This window comes from Solea solea, chromosome 2, assembly GCF_958295425.1.
Source record: "Solea solea chromosome 2, fSolSol10.1, whole genome shotgun sequence".
NCBI classification, from domain to species: domain Eukaryota; kingdom Metazoa; phylum Chordata; class Actinopteri; order Pleuronectiformes; family Soleidae; genus Solea; species Solea solea.
This window is the reverse complement of record NC_081135.1, coordinates 9,167,178-9,182,866: the sequence shown is the minus strand read 5'-3', so window position 1 is coordinate 9,182,866 and position 15,689 is coordinate 9,167,178. Positions and strand designations below refer to the sequence as shown.

Here is a 15,689-nt window from a genome sequence, read left to right as displayed (position 1 = left end):
GTCCGACACTAAACACACTGACTGCCTAAATCAAAATTGTTGCCACTTAATTAAAGGCTCACCTAATAAAATCCATGCTTGCATGAATAGTGGTTGTTGCTCTACCTCGATGTCAGACAGCATTTTCAAACTGGAAATTGAAGCTGGTTTTCTGCACCTAAGTTCATAGAGAGAATCAGTGTTTTTAGCTCACAAGGACACATGAGCTGCTGGTCTACTGCTGCCTCATTTGGTAATTGAGTCACTTTCAGAACAAATGATTTTGGACTCCTAAGATGATAAAATAACAGGCTGGAGCAGGTCAACAACTCCTGTATACTATGAAGTAAAATTGAAACAGATTTTCTCTATGGGCTTTGGTGTGGCCACGTGAGTAGTTTATAAAGCGACACAAACTGTAGTTTCCTGTGAGAAAATGCTGTGTAACATGAGCTAAAACCTCCTTTACTTCCTGTCTGCGCCGACAGCCATGTTTTCAGTGAGACTGAGGGTCCATTGGTGTGCTTCCACTGACTTAAGTTTCCACTAGCATAGTACCTGGTACCAGGTAGCTGAGGTGATGCTATGCCTGAAGTCGTCAGAGTGCCGTCACAGGAAAAGACGTCCAACACAAGAATCATGCCGAACAATGCCGAACTGTAGATCAGTTAAAAAGACTTCACAATCCTAAAAACGTGGGTTAATCTCCAACAACTACCAGGGAAAAAAAATCTCAATATTTAACAGAGGAGTCTGGTGTATTTAGCTTTTGTCGTGGGAAACCAACCTAAACCATGCCGTGACCAAGCGAGGCGGGACCATAGGTGCAAAAGTGTCTCATGTGTCAAGTTGATTCTCAGCACAGTCAGCACCAACTATCCCTTTAATGGCAAAAAGAGAGAGGGAAACAACCCTATAGGCAAAAAGTAAAGGTATAAGGGGGAAATGAGATGTGGGAGTTCCAAAGGGGCCTTCGACTCTTTGAATTAGAAAATGGATGAGCCAAATATTCACAACACTTAAGATGCTCATATTGCTCCGAGCCCATTTCCTCTGTGGATTCATGGATAATTACATGCCCACTGGAGATGTAAAAGGGCTTATATGAGAGGGAATGTAATGAAGGGAGATATAAAAGAAGTCATCAAAAGGAATACCTCAAATGAGACCTATAGGAATCAAAAAGACTTGCTGGGTAAAAGACTGCAGCTACTGAAACGTCCCTCAGGTTGTACTGTTCTCACTTTAAGTCTCTCTCTTACCTCGGTGCATGTGTCGGTTTTACGAGCTCACCAGGTGGGTGAGCACATTTGCAATATGACTTCAGGGGGCGCAATCATTTCATATAATCCATTAAATTGGCTCTGCAACAAATATATCCTTTGTGAAGCTTTTAATGTGCTTTTTTTTCCCCCCTTCTTTGATAATGTGCCACAGAGGCAGCGATTCAGCTCTGCTTTAGGTTCTGAGGCCGAGTTTGTGAAGGGCTCTTCGGATTCTAAACACATACTTTACTTTTAATAACGGAATCATTTACTGTATATTTTATTTATATTAAAGCTCTTTATATTCTTTTGGTTTAACTTCCTGTCTATTTTTTGCCATTAGCATTCACCGCCCTACAGTTGCGCATATATGACACAGAAGTGCAATTAACAGTAAAAGTCGCAGAGGCAAGGCAACCATCTTGGAATCCTACGTTGGTGTTGAGGAAATCGAATCTCCCGAGCAAAGACAACGCCCCCTTTGACGAGTTCTGGCTCCTGATTGGATAACGTCTTCTTTCATTACTATAATTAAACTAGTTTCTGCCATTTCCCTTTTTCAGCGATGAATACAGACAACTGCCACCTGCTGGTGAGGAAAGTAACTTCTTCTCATGCAGGCACAGAATGTATGTTAGCCATACTGACATAAGGTAGGGAATCATGACAACAAATCTTCAGTGGATCTTTAAATTTTAATGTAACCCATCTGTAAAATAAACAAAGCCATGTGTGCCACAAATCAGCGATAAACTTTGTTTACATTGTAACTTTTTTTAGTGGCAGTTGGTAAAATGTCAAGCTTCGTTTGCCAGTTTAATGTAAACGTGCAAAAGAGGGAACTGTGACATAACATTTGGTCACAGCGCCGCAGTCGGTCGTCGTTCTCATGCTCGTTTTTTTAACACAGATTTGATCTAAAGTGTTTCACTGACAGCGGATTTAAATCTCAAAGAAAAATATCTGCCTCTGCCACCGCTGTCAGAGTTTGATATGAGACGAACAGCTGCTAAATGATTTGTGAGAGCAGGTCACTTATCCCACGCATTTTAAAGCATGATAAAAAATAAAAAAGAAAAAAAGAAACCTCTTTAACTTGTGCTTTTAAATCTGACATTTAAAAACAGCTCCGAAAATAAAAACTTAATGCTCCCATCATTATAATGACTTCATGCATACATTAGAACAATGAGTCACTCACTCACACAATAGCTGCAGACGTTCTCTAATGCTTCATAATAGGAACCGGAAGAATTTCTTCATTTTGTTGTATACAGTATTAAATAGATTTAATGTCCCTTTTGTCCATATACTAGAAATGCAGAGAGGTGCGTGTTGGATGCTGCGCCCTGTGTTTGTGTTTTCTATGCATGCGGCGTCCAGGACTGTCTGTGGTATTGATGTATCGAGCTGTGTGTCCTGACCTGGGCTGGGCCACCAAATTGAGCCATCATCAGTTTAAAGTATCTCCGAGGCCTCTCCAATGAGGCCCATCCTGCCCAGTCATCAATAATTTATGTGGATGGCACAATGATTTTACAGAACAAGTGGTGTACGGATAAACATGTCTCAGGGTTTGTGTGTGTGTGTGTGTGGGGGGGGGGGGGGGGGGGGATGTCAAACACTCATCTCTGCTGCCGTTTCAAGGAGAAAAGCTTATACGGAATACCTCCGGACACACCGAGCGTCAACGAGGTCCACCAATGGTTTACAAATAAAGCTGCCCTCATCAGTGTAACGTATGTATTAATAATAGATCCGCCAACTGTGTGCAATGTGAAAAGCATCACCTGTAATTACAGAATGTCCACTTACTCATTTGGCAGCCGGAAAACCCAAAGATTTCCCCAAGGACGGAAACCAAAAACAGAGCTGAAAGAAATTAGAGAGAGAGAGAATAGTTAGACGCGTTTGCTTACATGTTCACTTGCATGTAACTGTAACTCAAAGGCAGACTGTTCCAGCAGTGCAAGGACTAAGATACTATTATTATTATTATTATTATTATTATGAGTGGTAGAGAGTGGGATTTGAAAAACGTTATGCAATAACCTCCATTACATTTCATGGAGGTTAATGTTTGTTTCTTTGAGTGTGAGCAGCATAACTCGAAAATATTTACTCAGTAAGTGCATTTCGACACGACACTCTCTGACAACGAAGGTTACGGCCCAAGGACGAAACAGTTAGATTTTGATGAAAACCTGGATTCAAAGGGATTAGAGTGTATTGACATTGTTTGAAACAGAGCAGAGAAATTTGGCATTCTGAGAGTGTTCTACTATTTTCATTCAAAGGCTTCCATGTTGATTTTTCTTGCAAAATATTATATCATTACTGTAACGACAAACCATAGTCCATGTGTACTTGCAATACAATGAATAGGATGAACACAGTAGTAGTGAACTCTTAACTTGCGTGTGATTTTACAATATTTTCAAGCATGTTTGGAAGCTCGTCATCTTCTCTGCTCTGGGGAACATTGATCAGTGTTCGTCAAACCTGGACATGACGATGCGCTTAAATGTGATTCAGTTTAAATTATTTCTTTGTTTAAAGGAGCAAAGAAACCAGAAAAATATTCACATTTAGGAAGCTGAAGCTATCGCAAATCTTGTTTTAATAATGAGAAAACCCTCAAACTAGTTGACAATTTAGTAATCGTTTAGTAGAGTATTTGTTTCAGCTCTACATTACAGAGGAGCTGAATGGTTGAAACACTCATGGTGTTTGAAATATCCAGTGTTGATAAAAAAACAGACTTTTTTCTTCCTAAAATTGCTGCTATGGGTTTTCTTGGTGCTTGCGAATTTATACAAATAAGCATATTAATATATGACTCGAACATTTTTCTTTCATTCACGTTACGAATGAGCAAACTCACAGATTATGACGACCGTGTAGATCAGCCTCGTCTACCTTAAAATAACATTCCCACTGATCTTAACAAAATTACGAGCGCTAACATCCACGTCTCAGGCTGGATTCCGGCACAGAGGTGGAGTCAGTGCTGCTCATCAAAATGTCCCACTTTTAGAATTGGGAGGAAAATTGCTGGGAATGTGTCTACAGAAGAAACCCAGGGCCTTTAAAGACAAAATGTCTATAAGTGAATCTTTTCCGGTACTTGCAGCCACTGTCGTCAACCCCCCCGAGACCTCACCGCAAAGTGCTCCAGAGTCTATAGACAATCACAGTGGCGTTTTAATTTGTCCCCTCGATATCTTATTTGCCAAGGAGGGACCCTGGAGGGGGCCTCTGCCCAAAAGAGTGCACAGCCTTATTGAACCAGACAAGGATCACATAAAGGGCCGAGTATTGATGCAGACAGGGTAGAGGGGTGACAGAGAAGAAACCGGAGGGGAGGGGTGAGACAAGGATCTCAAGTACGAGGTGTGCTGTTAGGAAGGAGGAGAAAAAAAAAAAAGCAGGTGAAGAAAGAGCGGTGGCGGCTTGTTAAGCAGCAGGAAACAGTTCAGTGAAAACATGGCTGCCAAGTAAAGTGATTTTGGCCACTTAACAAGTCTCACCTGATAAAATCCATACCCTAGAAACTGTTCACCACACAAACTTCATTGAGAAATCAACAATTTTACCACCTGGCACACAGCAGGTGTTGAGCCATTGCTGCCTTTTTTCATTATGTTATTTTTCATGGTTCAAATGAACATTAAAGGCGACATAGAATGCTTGTATCACACATATATGTTAGTTATGGAGGTCTACTAACATATATTAACTTGTTTTCATGATTAAAAACCTCCTAATCGCTGCAAACGAGCCGATCAAAATATCTCCTCACTGACGCTCTCGTCAGCCGCGCTGTTTCAGACCAAACAGTTGCTGTGATTGGCCAGCCAACGAGAGCTTTCCTACTGTCCTGTGATTGGCCAGGTACCTGGAAGTGACGTAATAGATAGGCCAGCTTTCAGATACACAGCTCCCCCTCTGGCACGGTGGATGCTCTGCATCTCAGCAGCTACAACGAGACTAGTTCTTCTTCTGCGGTTGAATGTACGCAACCGGATGTGCCCGGACTAGTGCCCGCACCGGGAGGCGCTACGGTGGTGAGGATTTCTGATGACGACATCAAATTAAGGAAGTGTCGATCCGCTTCGCAGAGCCCAGGAAAACAATACAACACTATTTTCTCAGCAGTGGCTGAACTGTTTGTTCTGAAACTTTAGGGTTTCATAAACGAGGTAATGACGCAGATACACACACACACACAAACGCAGCGTTAATTGGAGCTTCCGGTCTATGTCACCTTCAAGGACACACATTTACCACACGATGCAGCAGTAGACCAGCAGCTCCTGCGGCCCCACAAGCTAAAAAAAAAGGCTGTTTTTCTTCATGGAGTTTGGTTGAGGAGAGCGAGTGCTTTACAAACTCGTTATACTGAGGGATTATAGGGCCTGACTTTTCACAAACTTGGGTTTCCGGACAGAAAAAGGCTGTCTAATAGTGGGATAAAGCATACAAATGTCCTTAAGATACTACAGACCTAAATGTGCATAGTTTTGAATTGGCGAGCCTTTTCTTTTATTCATTTTCCTCACCGTTGGACAGCCTTTTTCTGACCGGAAACCCAAGTTTGTGAAAAGTCAGGCCCTTATCCCTCAGTATAAACCATACACTAAAGCTGAAAGTCATTAGGGTGGACAGGTTGCTGACTCAATGCCCGCTTAAATCACCCAGGTAAAGCTCGGGCTGCCTGTTTCATTTGATAGGACAGATACATCAGTTTAAGGAGGTAGAGCCGATCCAAGTCCTGACAGATGAACCGAAGGAGCCAAAGTGCTGGCTGCAGCTTGACAGGAGAAGATACCTGATCATGAGCTGAGATTTAACACCAAATCCCTACTTGTCCCCCTCTGATTATCCATCCCCAAACTTTATCTGCAAACTTGTTCACACGGATCAGCGGGCAGAGCAGACAAAGCAGATAATTGTGCAATTTAAGATGATTAATCTCTTTCAGAAATGCTATTTTTCTTTTTACGTTTATTATCTCTCATTCATAGCGCTCGCAGTATCAAACTACTGTGTGGGAAAGAAACACAATTTCAGATGTAATTTTAAATTATTGAGTATAGCGCTCTAACCCCTCCAAAGAAATTCAATGAAAGCTTATTCAAACAGCCCAGTGAAATTGCTATTATACAAGAGCATCTATTTAAGAGGGCATCAACAAAAACTCAAATGGAACAATGTAGAATTGTCTAACATTCAGTGTTTTTCCCCCGGCAGTGTTTGCTCGGCCTGAACATCACCAACATGTGAATTTATTTATCTGTTGGACGAACCACCACTGGACCATGCACGATGGCACGTGGTTATATACGCTTTTTATCCGGCGTTTGCTGCACGATGGCGGGTGGTTATACACGCTTTTTATCTGGCGTTTGCTGCACGATGGCACGTGGTTATATACGCTCGTTATCCGGCGTTTGCTGCACGGTGGCACATGGTTATATACACTTGTTATCTGGCGTTTGCTGCACGATGGCACGTGGTTATATACGCTTGTTATCCGGCGTTTGCTGCACGATGGCGGGTGGTTATATACGCTTGTTATCCGGCATTTGCTGCACGGTGGCACATGGTTATATACGCTTGTTATCCGGCGTTTGCTGCACGATGGCACGTGGTTATATACGCTTGTTATCCGGCGTTTGCTGCAAGATGGCACGTGGTTATATACGCTTGTTATCCGGCGTTTGCTGCACGATTGCACGTGGTTATATACGCTTGTTATCCGGCGTTTGCTGGACGATGGCGGGTGGTTATAAACGCTTGTTATCCGGCGTTTGCTGCAAGATGGCACGTGGTTATATACGCTTGTTATCCGGCGTTTGCTGCACGATTGCACGTGGTTATATACGCTTGTTATCCGGCGTTTGCTGGATTAATCGCAACAATTAACATGTTAACTTTGACAATAGGAGCGAACTGATAAAGAGCTACAAATGAGCACATTATGTTATCTTACAGAATTTGATTTATTATTAATCACTTGATAAGACAAATTAAAAAAGAAAACCTCATAGCCCATATTTTCAGGCAGGCTTGAGCCCACCCAATGATATTGTCATAAGGAATGCTCCCATGACGTGAGATGATTAATCCAGTTTAAGATTGGCAGGCGGCACTCCGGTGTAAACTCAATTCTCACCAACATCACACAAATCTAATTGAAAAGTTGACTCATTCATTTTTGGCTGACACTTCTGTATTACACGAGGAAATTAAAGTTATTCAAATGACTTTGATTCCACACCCAGTCATCAAGGCCGCTGTAATCTCTGCAGTCAGATCAAATCTCCATACATATTTTCCCATTTGTCTATGATCATAAACGTAATTAAAAACTTATTGGCATCCAGTGTGGTTATTTAAAACATCCTACAAAAGCATGCAGAGAGCTTAGTGCAATGAAATGTAAAGGTTTGTCTCAAGGACAACAAAAACTATGACTCCATTGTAACCCAATTACCAGTTTTCCTTTCTTTCCATTAGAGATAAGTAATTGTTCCCTGTGTGTTGTAGCAATCTCACACCTGTATGAAGATATTACACTTTAGTCCTAACAAGATGCATTCAGACTTTTATGCATTACCTTCTCTCTGGGAGGATGGCACTAGTTTGAAATACTCATCGACAAAGCAAATCAATATCTAATTACAAGCCGCACATTACGTTTCTTGGGCCGGGGAATGGGGAGAGGCCTTCCCTTCCTCCTTAAACCAAGAGCTCAATAACACCTTGTAGATTATTTCTTTGCCCGTCATTTGCATGCTGCCCCAGTAATGGCCCCCTCACTTTGAGAATCTATTATTTTTTTTTTTTTTTTGCTTTAAAGTCAGCACTTTTCAGAGGACAGAGATTTGTCTTGCCGCGGTCCATCACTCAGCCTAAGCTGCATTCGATTTACACCACAAAAAGGTAATAACGTGGCCACTGAAGACGTGTTTGTCTTGCAGAAATTTAAGTGCCATTCTCTGGCTCCTGTTGTTTAAAAGGGAGGAAGGATTTTTTTTTGTAAGAATGAAGTGGATCACAATGGCCTGCCTGCACTTACACTCAACGTGAAGAATCCATATGTAATAGTCCGCGGAGGAGTGCCAGAGGCGTGAAAATTATTCACTTTTGCATTTGCAATGTCATTAAGAGATAAAACTCAGGGAGGAGTGGAGGACATTGTAATTAACGTAATATAAAGAATTTGTGATTTATCCCATAATTTACACTTCTCTATCAAATCTTAATGTGAGTGGAAATGACTACAGCTGTAAGCATTTCCCTTAAACCCAGCTTGAGGTGATGAGGTCAAGAGAAATAACAGTGCCTCCAGAGGAGCCGGAGCAGATGGCGATCAGTATACTCCCACTGGGTGATCGCTGTCGGTCCATAGGGATCACTGCCGCATCTGCTGTTCTAATTAAACGCTTGGGGAGGCAGTGACACCTGATCTAATGGAGTTCGCTAAGTACTTCTTAGCACATTGGTCCAGCTGTGCGGAGCATGACTCTTTAAAACCACATCACTCTGATTGATTCAGTGCTGCTCAGCTAAAGGGCAAATGGGCCGGTCGCCACCAAATGACACCAAAAGAAAAGTAAAAAAAAAAAATGCATCACTCTCATATCATATTGTTTCTCAAGTGGGGGAGTGTAAGTCATGAGAATGTGTCACAGTCAGCTCTCTGCAATAATTCCATGCAAACAATTCTGTCCCATATATATATATATATATATATATATATATATATATATATATATATATATATATATATATATATATATATATATATATATATATACAGTATATATATACATACATACATATATACACACACACATATACATATATACACACACACATATTCATATATATTCAATATTTTTACTTTATTGAATACATTTATAATTATGTTCCATTTTCTTTTTCTACTGCTTATATTTTATATTTACTGTAGGTATTTAGTATTTTTATACCTTATCTTTTTCTGTATTGCTTATTTCATATCCGATTCACGTAGTATTTGTTGCTCGTATATGGGGTGGAGTGGCTCAGTGGTTAAGACCGGTACCCTGTGTGCGAAAGACATCATGGTCGCAAGTTCGACTCCCCCCTGGCTGATTGTACTCAATTCCATTGTAAGTCGCTTTGGATAAAAGCGTCTGCTAAATGACATGTAATGTATATGTTGTTGCAGATGTTTAGGAGTGCAAGTCAATGCTATTGCTCATGTTTCGTGTGCATGAGGAAATATGAGGCAGCGTCTGACAGATAAAACACCCTACGATTGACCATTCATCACACCCAATCAATATTACATGACTAACTGATCTACTATAAGTTATCACTTTAAATACAATGTAATTACATGCAGAATTGAAAGAAACAAATGAAGAGTAATTGTGACATATGTGTATCTGCCGCGAATGTGAGCCTCATAAATCCTCGGCACAGGATCGAGCAGCAGCCAAAGGTCATTGTAAGCGTCTACTGAGCAGCACCAGGAGAAGCAGAGGGGACAGAGATGTTTTCGACGTTTCCAATAAGTCACAACTGTCAACAGCGAAGGTATATAAAGTTCACACAGTCTGTGCTGAGGATTAAGCTGGGTACAGTCATGTTTGGACGGCTCCATCTATCAAGCACTAAAAGTGAGGCAGATATGCATTGGGTCATCCCTCTCCTTGTCACACCATAAGAGTAGGCGAGTATGTACATAAATCTTCCCCCCGTTTGCCGCTGAGAATTAGCTTAACGATTTGCAACGATCCCACAGCAACAGACGCTTCTTTTGATATTTATAAATCGATGATTATCCATGCGTCATCTGATTATGCATGCCAACTGTTGCTCTCCCAAACGTTGGCAGAACCCAAGCAGGGAAAAAAGGTTTATCTGGGTAAATGTCAAACCCTGACTGTATAGAAATGATACAGTCTGTGCATGTAGACTTCATATGAGTAAATCGACACATAGATTTCAGGTTATAACCTATACATTAGGCGACTGATTGTGTGGAAGTGGAACCAAATAATATACAATGATGAGATAGTCGCGCACCACAGCCTTGAGCAGGAGCAGGGAATACTGTAACTCAACATGTACATCCAACATTGCACCAGCTCAATTAAACATGGAGACAGCTCATAAATACAAAACATTTTATCCCTATAACCTAAAGACATCTACATTTGCTTATGTCGACAATGTCGTGTGGATATTTCTGCCAATTTGTGTCCGTCCGACAGCATTTTCTGACTGGAAATTGAGGTCTATAAACTGGGCGCCCTCCTGCACCAAACTCCATGGTGATTTTTTTGTCTCTTGGGTAGAACTGAATAAAGAATTTCAAACACAGAATAACAAATTTGAATTTAGGAGTTGTTGATCCCCTGCTGCCTCCATGTGCCATGATGTAAAATTGCTGATTTTCTCTATGGACTTTGGTGCATAATGTTGCTGCAAACATATTCTTAAGATATTGTTGACCGAGTCTTTTCTTAAGCAGCGAACATAGCTTTCTCCTTGTGTCCTTGTGTATAGCCTTCATGTCCGCACGGCACATGTAAGCACACTTTAAAAAAAAAAAAAAAAAACTCAGCTATCCCTTTAGTATTTTATCTGTTATATACACAGACAGAGGTTCTCTGTGTGTGTGCTACTCCTGTTACAGAGATCTAGGTTACCTTCTGCCCTTCGGCCATGCTGGGTTTCAGCCCGCTGCTTAATGCTACACCTAATAAAACCAGTGAACAGTGACATCACTGGGTAAAAAGTGGCACTGGCAGCTGCTGCCGTGTTGCTCTAACATGATTTAGCATTAGCAAGTGCAGCAAACACAATATTAGAGCCCATAAAAGCCTGCTGCCCCTGGCATGATGATGACCGACCTTGTCTTCAACAGCTGTTTGTGGTTTTCCCCCAGCAAGCCCACAGATTTCTCCATGTCAGCACTTCTCACTACAAACACAGTCCATTCACTGTTTCCTTGGTGACCAAAAGAGCCCGGGTCTTGTTTGGTAATTCAATAGTCACCCATGGATATGAGCACAGTCAGACTTTTTTGTGCCCAGAGTGAATTTGGCAATTTGCATCTATCTATGAGATACCTCCACAAATTAAAGGAACAGTTCAGGTTGTGCCCAATATGTTGCATAGCAAATCACAGCAGGTTTATAAATAAAAACCATTTCAGGTTGAGGCTACTATACCTTTTTATTTAATCAGAAACTGAAATTTGTGTTTGTTTGTGAGCTGCTCACTCCCCGCAACGAAGTCCATTGACAAAATCATTGATTTTACACCATAGCACAGGTGTGGTTGATGTCTCAGGCAGTCAGTAAGCCAAAATGTGTTTGTTTTTTTAACTTGGTGTTTAAAATTCTGTTTAGATTTACCTCAGTGACACAAATTCACCGATTAACGAGCAGTGAACCAGTAGCTACCGTATATCCCTACAAGCTAAAAAATGCTGATTTTCTCTATGAAATTTTGTTCAGCAGTTTACAAAGTAACACAAACAGTCAGAAAAGGCTGTCTAAATAAAAGTGTATCACTGTCTCAGGCTATTTCTCTGCTCAGGCACTGACTGGCTCGATAACCACTAGCAGTAAATCATTAAAAAAATCGTAACTAAAAAAATTTCAAAATGAATTCATTCAAAACTACAAGTGATCTAATTTCCAAATGACAACAATCCTTCTGCCTTCTCTCTCAACATATGAAGTACCAAAAAAAAAAATCTTGATTCACATTTTTCCCTAGAATCGTGCAACTTTTAAAACCTGAACTATCCCTTTCAACATCCCCAAAACTTGATGAATAAGAACATTAGAATGAAAATCTTAGCATTACCATGCTAATTTTCCCCTGATAAACACCACAAAGGATGCTTTTCTCTTGACATTTTTTACAGTGTAAAAATGTACCTGACTTATAAATAAGGTATTCAAAATACCTGAAACTGAATTATTCATGTTACAGAATGTAATTTAGGCATCACAGGGACTGAAGGGGAATTCAGTTGCATCTTTGCAACGCAGGACTCACAGGATATATTCCCAATGCGGCGGCGGTGGTCAGAGCGACTGATGCAGAAATGATTAATGTGCAACAGTGGAAGGTGCCACACGCCGTGGCACCATGGAAGTTGATTACAGCAAGGCAGAGGATTATAAACATGATAGAGTCGAAAGAAAATGTGTCGCTAACCTAAATTAGATGGCTTCGGGGACAGAAAGTGACTGAAGTCACGTTTAAAGCAGACCAACACTTAAGTCACTACAAAATCTGTTGCTGTTTCCATGGGAATACAACTCAGCCAGTGTTATCTGGCATGAGGTACGAGCAGGTAAATAGTTGTCAGAGCTTTATTTTTCATATTGCTAGAATTCACATTCTTTTCAATGGGGGATAAAGAGGGATTCTGCTGCTGCTGCTGCTGCTGCTGCTGGAGGCATCCAAACTCCATATGCAGAGGGGTCACTAACCAAAGAGGGGGAAAAAAAAGAAAAGCTCTGTTCAATCTTTCCAAATAAATTACCTTGGCAGATATCAAACAGAGTCCTTCACTCCTGCTGAATGATAATTGAAGCTGGCCGCCATGGCCAATACTCAGGGGGTCATCTGTGGCAGAGAGGCTGGACACTGAAGAAATTACAGCTGCCACCCCAACATCGCCACCACCCTCTTTTTTTTTCCTTTTTCCTTTCCTCCAACTTTCCTCCTTTGCTTTTAAAACAAGCAGCCGGGGAGGCAGCTCAATAACAATCACAAACCCGACAGTTAAGGAGATAATGGCTAACAGGTGTGAAATGAAAATGATCAATGGGTTCATGTTTATCAAGCATGTCAGAGATGGAAATGAGCCATAATGTATTCTCAATTCTCATCATGCCACGTACAGTTCTGTAGCGCTGCGGCTTTCTTTGGCTGCTGTAATGCTCATCACGTTAACCATTGTGGTTAACTGTGTTCATGTGCTAACATTTGCTTATTGGCAAAGAAACAAAACGTTCAGCTGAGGCTGATGGGAAAAGGGGCGGGACAATGTTATTGCACATTACGATAGAGAAAAAAAAAAATCATTGTGAATTTCCATTATAAGGATAATCATAAATGTGGGTCAGAGCTTTTTCTGTTGCTGCACCGAGATTGTGGAACAATCTTCCACAGCAAATTAGACACGCCCCTTCACTGTCCAGTTTTAAAACGCATCGCAAAACCCATTTTTCTCTTTAGCTTTCAACCTAGTATGAGACGTTGTTTATAGTTTATTGTACGACTCATTCATTTGTGTTGTATTTATACTTTCTATTGTTCTTAGGTCTATTAGGTCATTTTTTATATTTTATTTGTTTTATTTATCTCTGATGTACAGCAATTTTTCAGTGTTTTTTTTTATTAAAGTGCTTTATAAATAAAGTTGGATTGAATTGGATATGAAAATGTACTGAAAATGTACTGAAAATGTCTCAGGCAGTTTGCTTTCCCACACCAAAGTCCATAGAGAAAATCAGCATTTTTAGGTTGCAAGGACACAGCAACTGCTGTTCAACTGCTGCATCTACTGGTAAGTTAGAAGCAGTTCGGTAAAGCAAATTTCAAGCACTGTATTCACAAGATAACACATTTGAAATTACTGACGGAGGCAGCAGTGGATCAGCAACTCCTGTGTGCTGTGATTTTCTCAATGGAATTTAGTGCAGGTTTTAAAAGGCTGGCTAACAGCATGATTTTGGAAGAATCAAGCACTTTTTTTTATTTCATTACATGACCCTTCTTTTACTGGGTTAAAAGAGCTGGGCCGTGAGCATCTATTCAGCAGGGACATCAACGTTCAACTGTAATATGATTATGGAGGATAATAACGTGGACATTTGGTATAAACAGTATATTTGGCCTTTTGCTCATAAAAGCTCCGGAGTCAATCTGAGGAAAGTTACTGCCTCACTGGGAAAAACCTACAGGGGTCAAGAGTGACAATGACTTGCAAGCTATATTAAACCCATTAATAGACTGCCAGCTTAATGAACTCCGTGCCAGCTTCCACAATGACTCATATGGCCTGATGAAATGAGCAAAGCAAAGCTGCTCCTGTGGGGAGCAACACAGGCGAGAAGCTGGAGACATCACGCTTTCAGTTTGGCGTCCGTTTATCCATCCCATTCTTGTTAACGTCTTGACTGGTTCCTTTTAAATTTGGCACAAACAGTCGCTTGGATTTAAATATGGAGTGATTTGATTTTGGTGCCTGGTGGACATGATAGCTCACCAACGCCATGAGGGAATGAGTTGTAAATTTGGTTTTAATGTGGAGAAGAATCATGTTGACGCGATGACCAATCAGCGTTGAGCTTCTACGGATGACATCATGTACTTGCCCGCGGCCAGCTCATAACGGAGGAGAAATGGTTTTGTGTGTGGGCTAGAGCTAAAACAATTAATCGATGAATCGATTATTATCGATTACTAAATTAATTGACAACTCTTTTGATAATCGATTAATCGTTTTGAAGCTTTTCTCATGATTAAAACAAGATTTCCGATTGTTTAAGCTTCTTAAAAGTGAGTATTTTCTTTATTTCTTTGCTATGGATAACAAAGAAATCATTAAAAGTTAATCATTTTGGTTTGTGGACAAAACAAGACATTTGAGAACATCATCATTTCCGGGTTTGAGGAACACCGATCAACATTTTTAAAGGTTTTCTGATATTTTATGGACCAAATGATTAATCGATTAATAGAGAAAATAATCAACAAATGGCAAGTTTAGCCGTTTACTTCGGGAGTTCCGAATGGACAAGAACCGGTTCCAGTGATATTTTTGCATTAAGGAAAACCACACACGACGGCGGTCTCTTCTCGGCAGACGTATCCACAACAGAGAGTGCAACAATGCTTAGCCATGGTTGATGATGAAAATAAATGCCTGTTACTTCTGTCTTTAGGCTAAAATATGCCGATCTCCGAAACATCTGCGCACTATCTTTAACCAAATTACATACTTTTGATTGAAGTCTGTCATTTTTGTGTGTTAAATGTCTCCTTAGTTCAAATAGGTAGCTTCATAAACATCCAAATTTAATTGAATTTTCATCTCTGTTCCTTAGACGGTTCCCAACTGGACGCAAGTGAATATGAGCATAAAAGAGCTAAAGAAAGAGTCACATTGTTAGAACAAAAGTGACCAGTGGTGAGAAGTCATCAAGACAGTCGCTGATGTTTTTTTTAAAGTACCTCCGAGACTTAAATGATCACACAAAGCTTCTCAGAGCATCACAGGAACAGCTTTTTTGTCCTTGAAATCCATCTTGATTTGCTCCCCACTACCTTTTAGATTTCACTTTGGCCCACATTTAGCCAACTGAAAGTTGAGCTGACAGAATGAAAAGGGACTCTCATTTCAAATGTATAATA

The 15,689-nt window shown here is 40.6% G+C and overlaps 1 long non-coding RNA gene across 1 annotated transcript in view; it reads right to left on the bottom strand.

Moving 5' to 3' along the window:
- Positions 1-15,689, bottom strand: part of LOC131455183 (uncharacterized) — an 83,151-nt gene that overhangs the window by 50,610 nt on the left and 16,852 nt on the right. Inside the window, exon 2 of the long non-coding RNA XR_009239778.1 lies at positions 3,060-3,116. This is a non-coding gene — a long non-coding RNA (uncharacterized LOC131455183). The remainder of the gene's footprint in view (positions 1-3,059; positions 3,117-15,689) is intronic.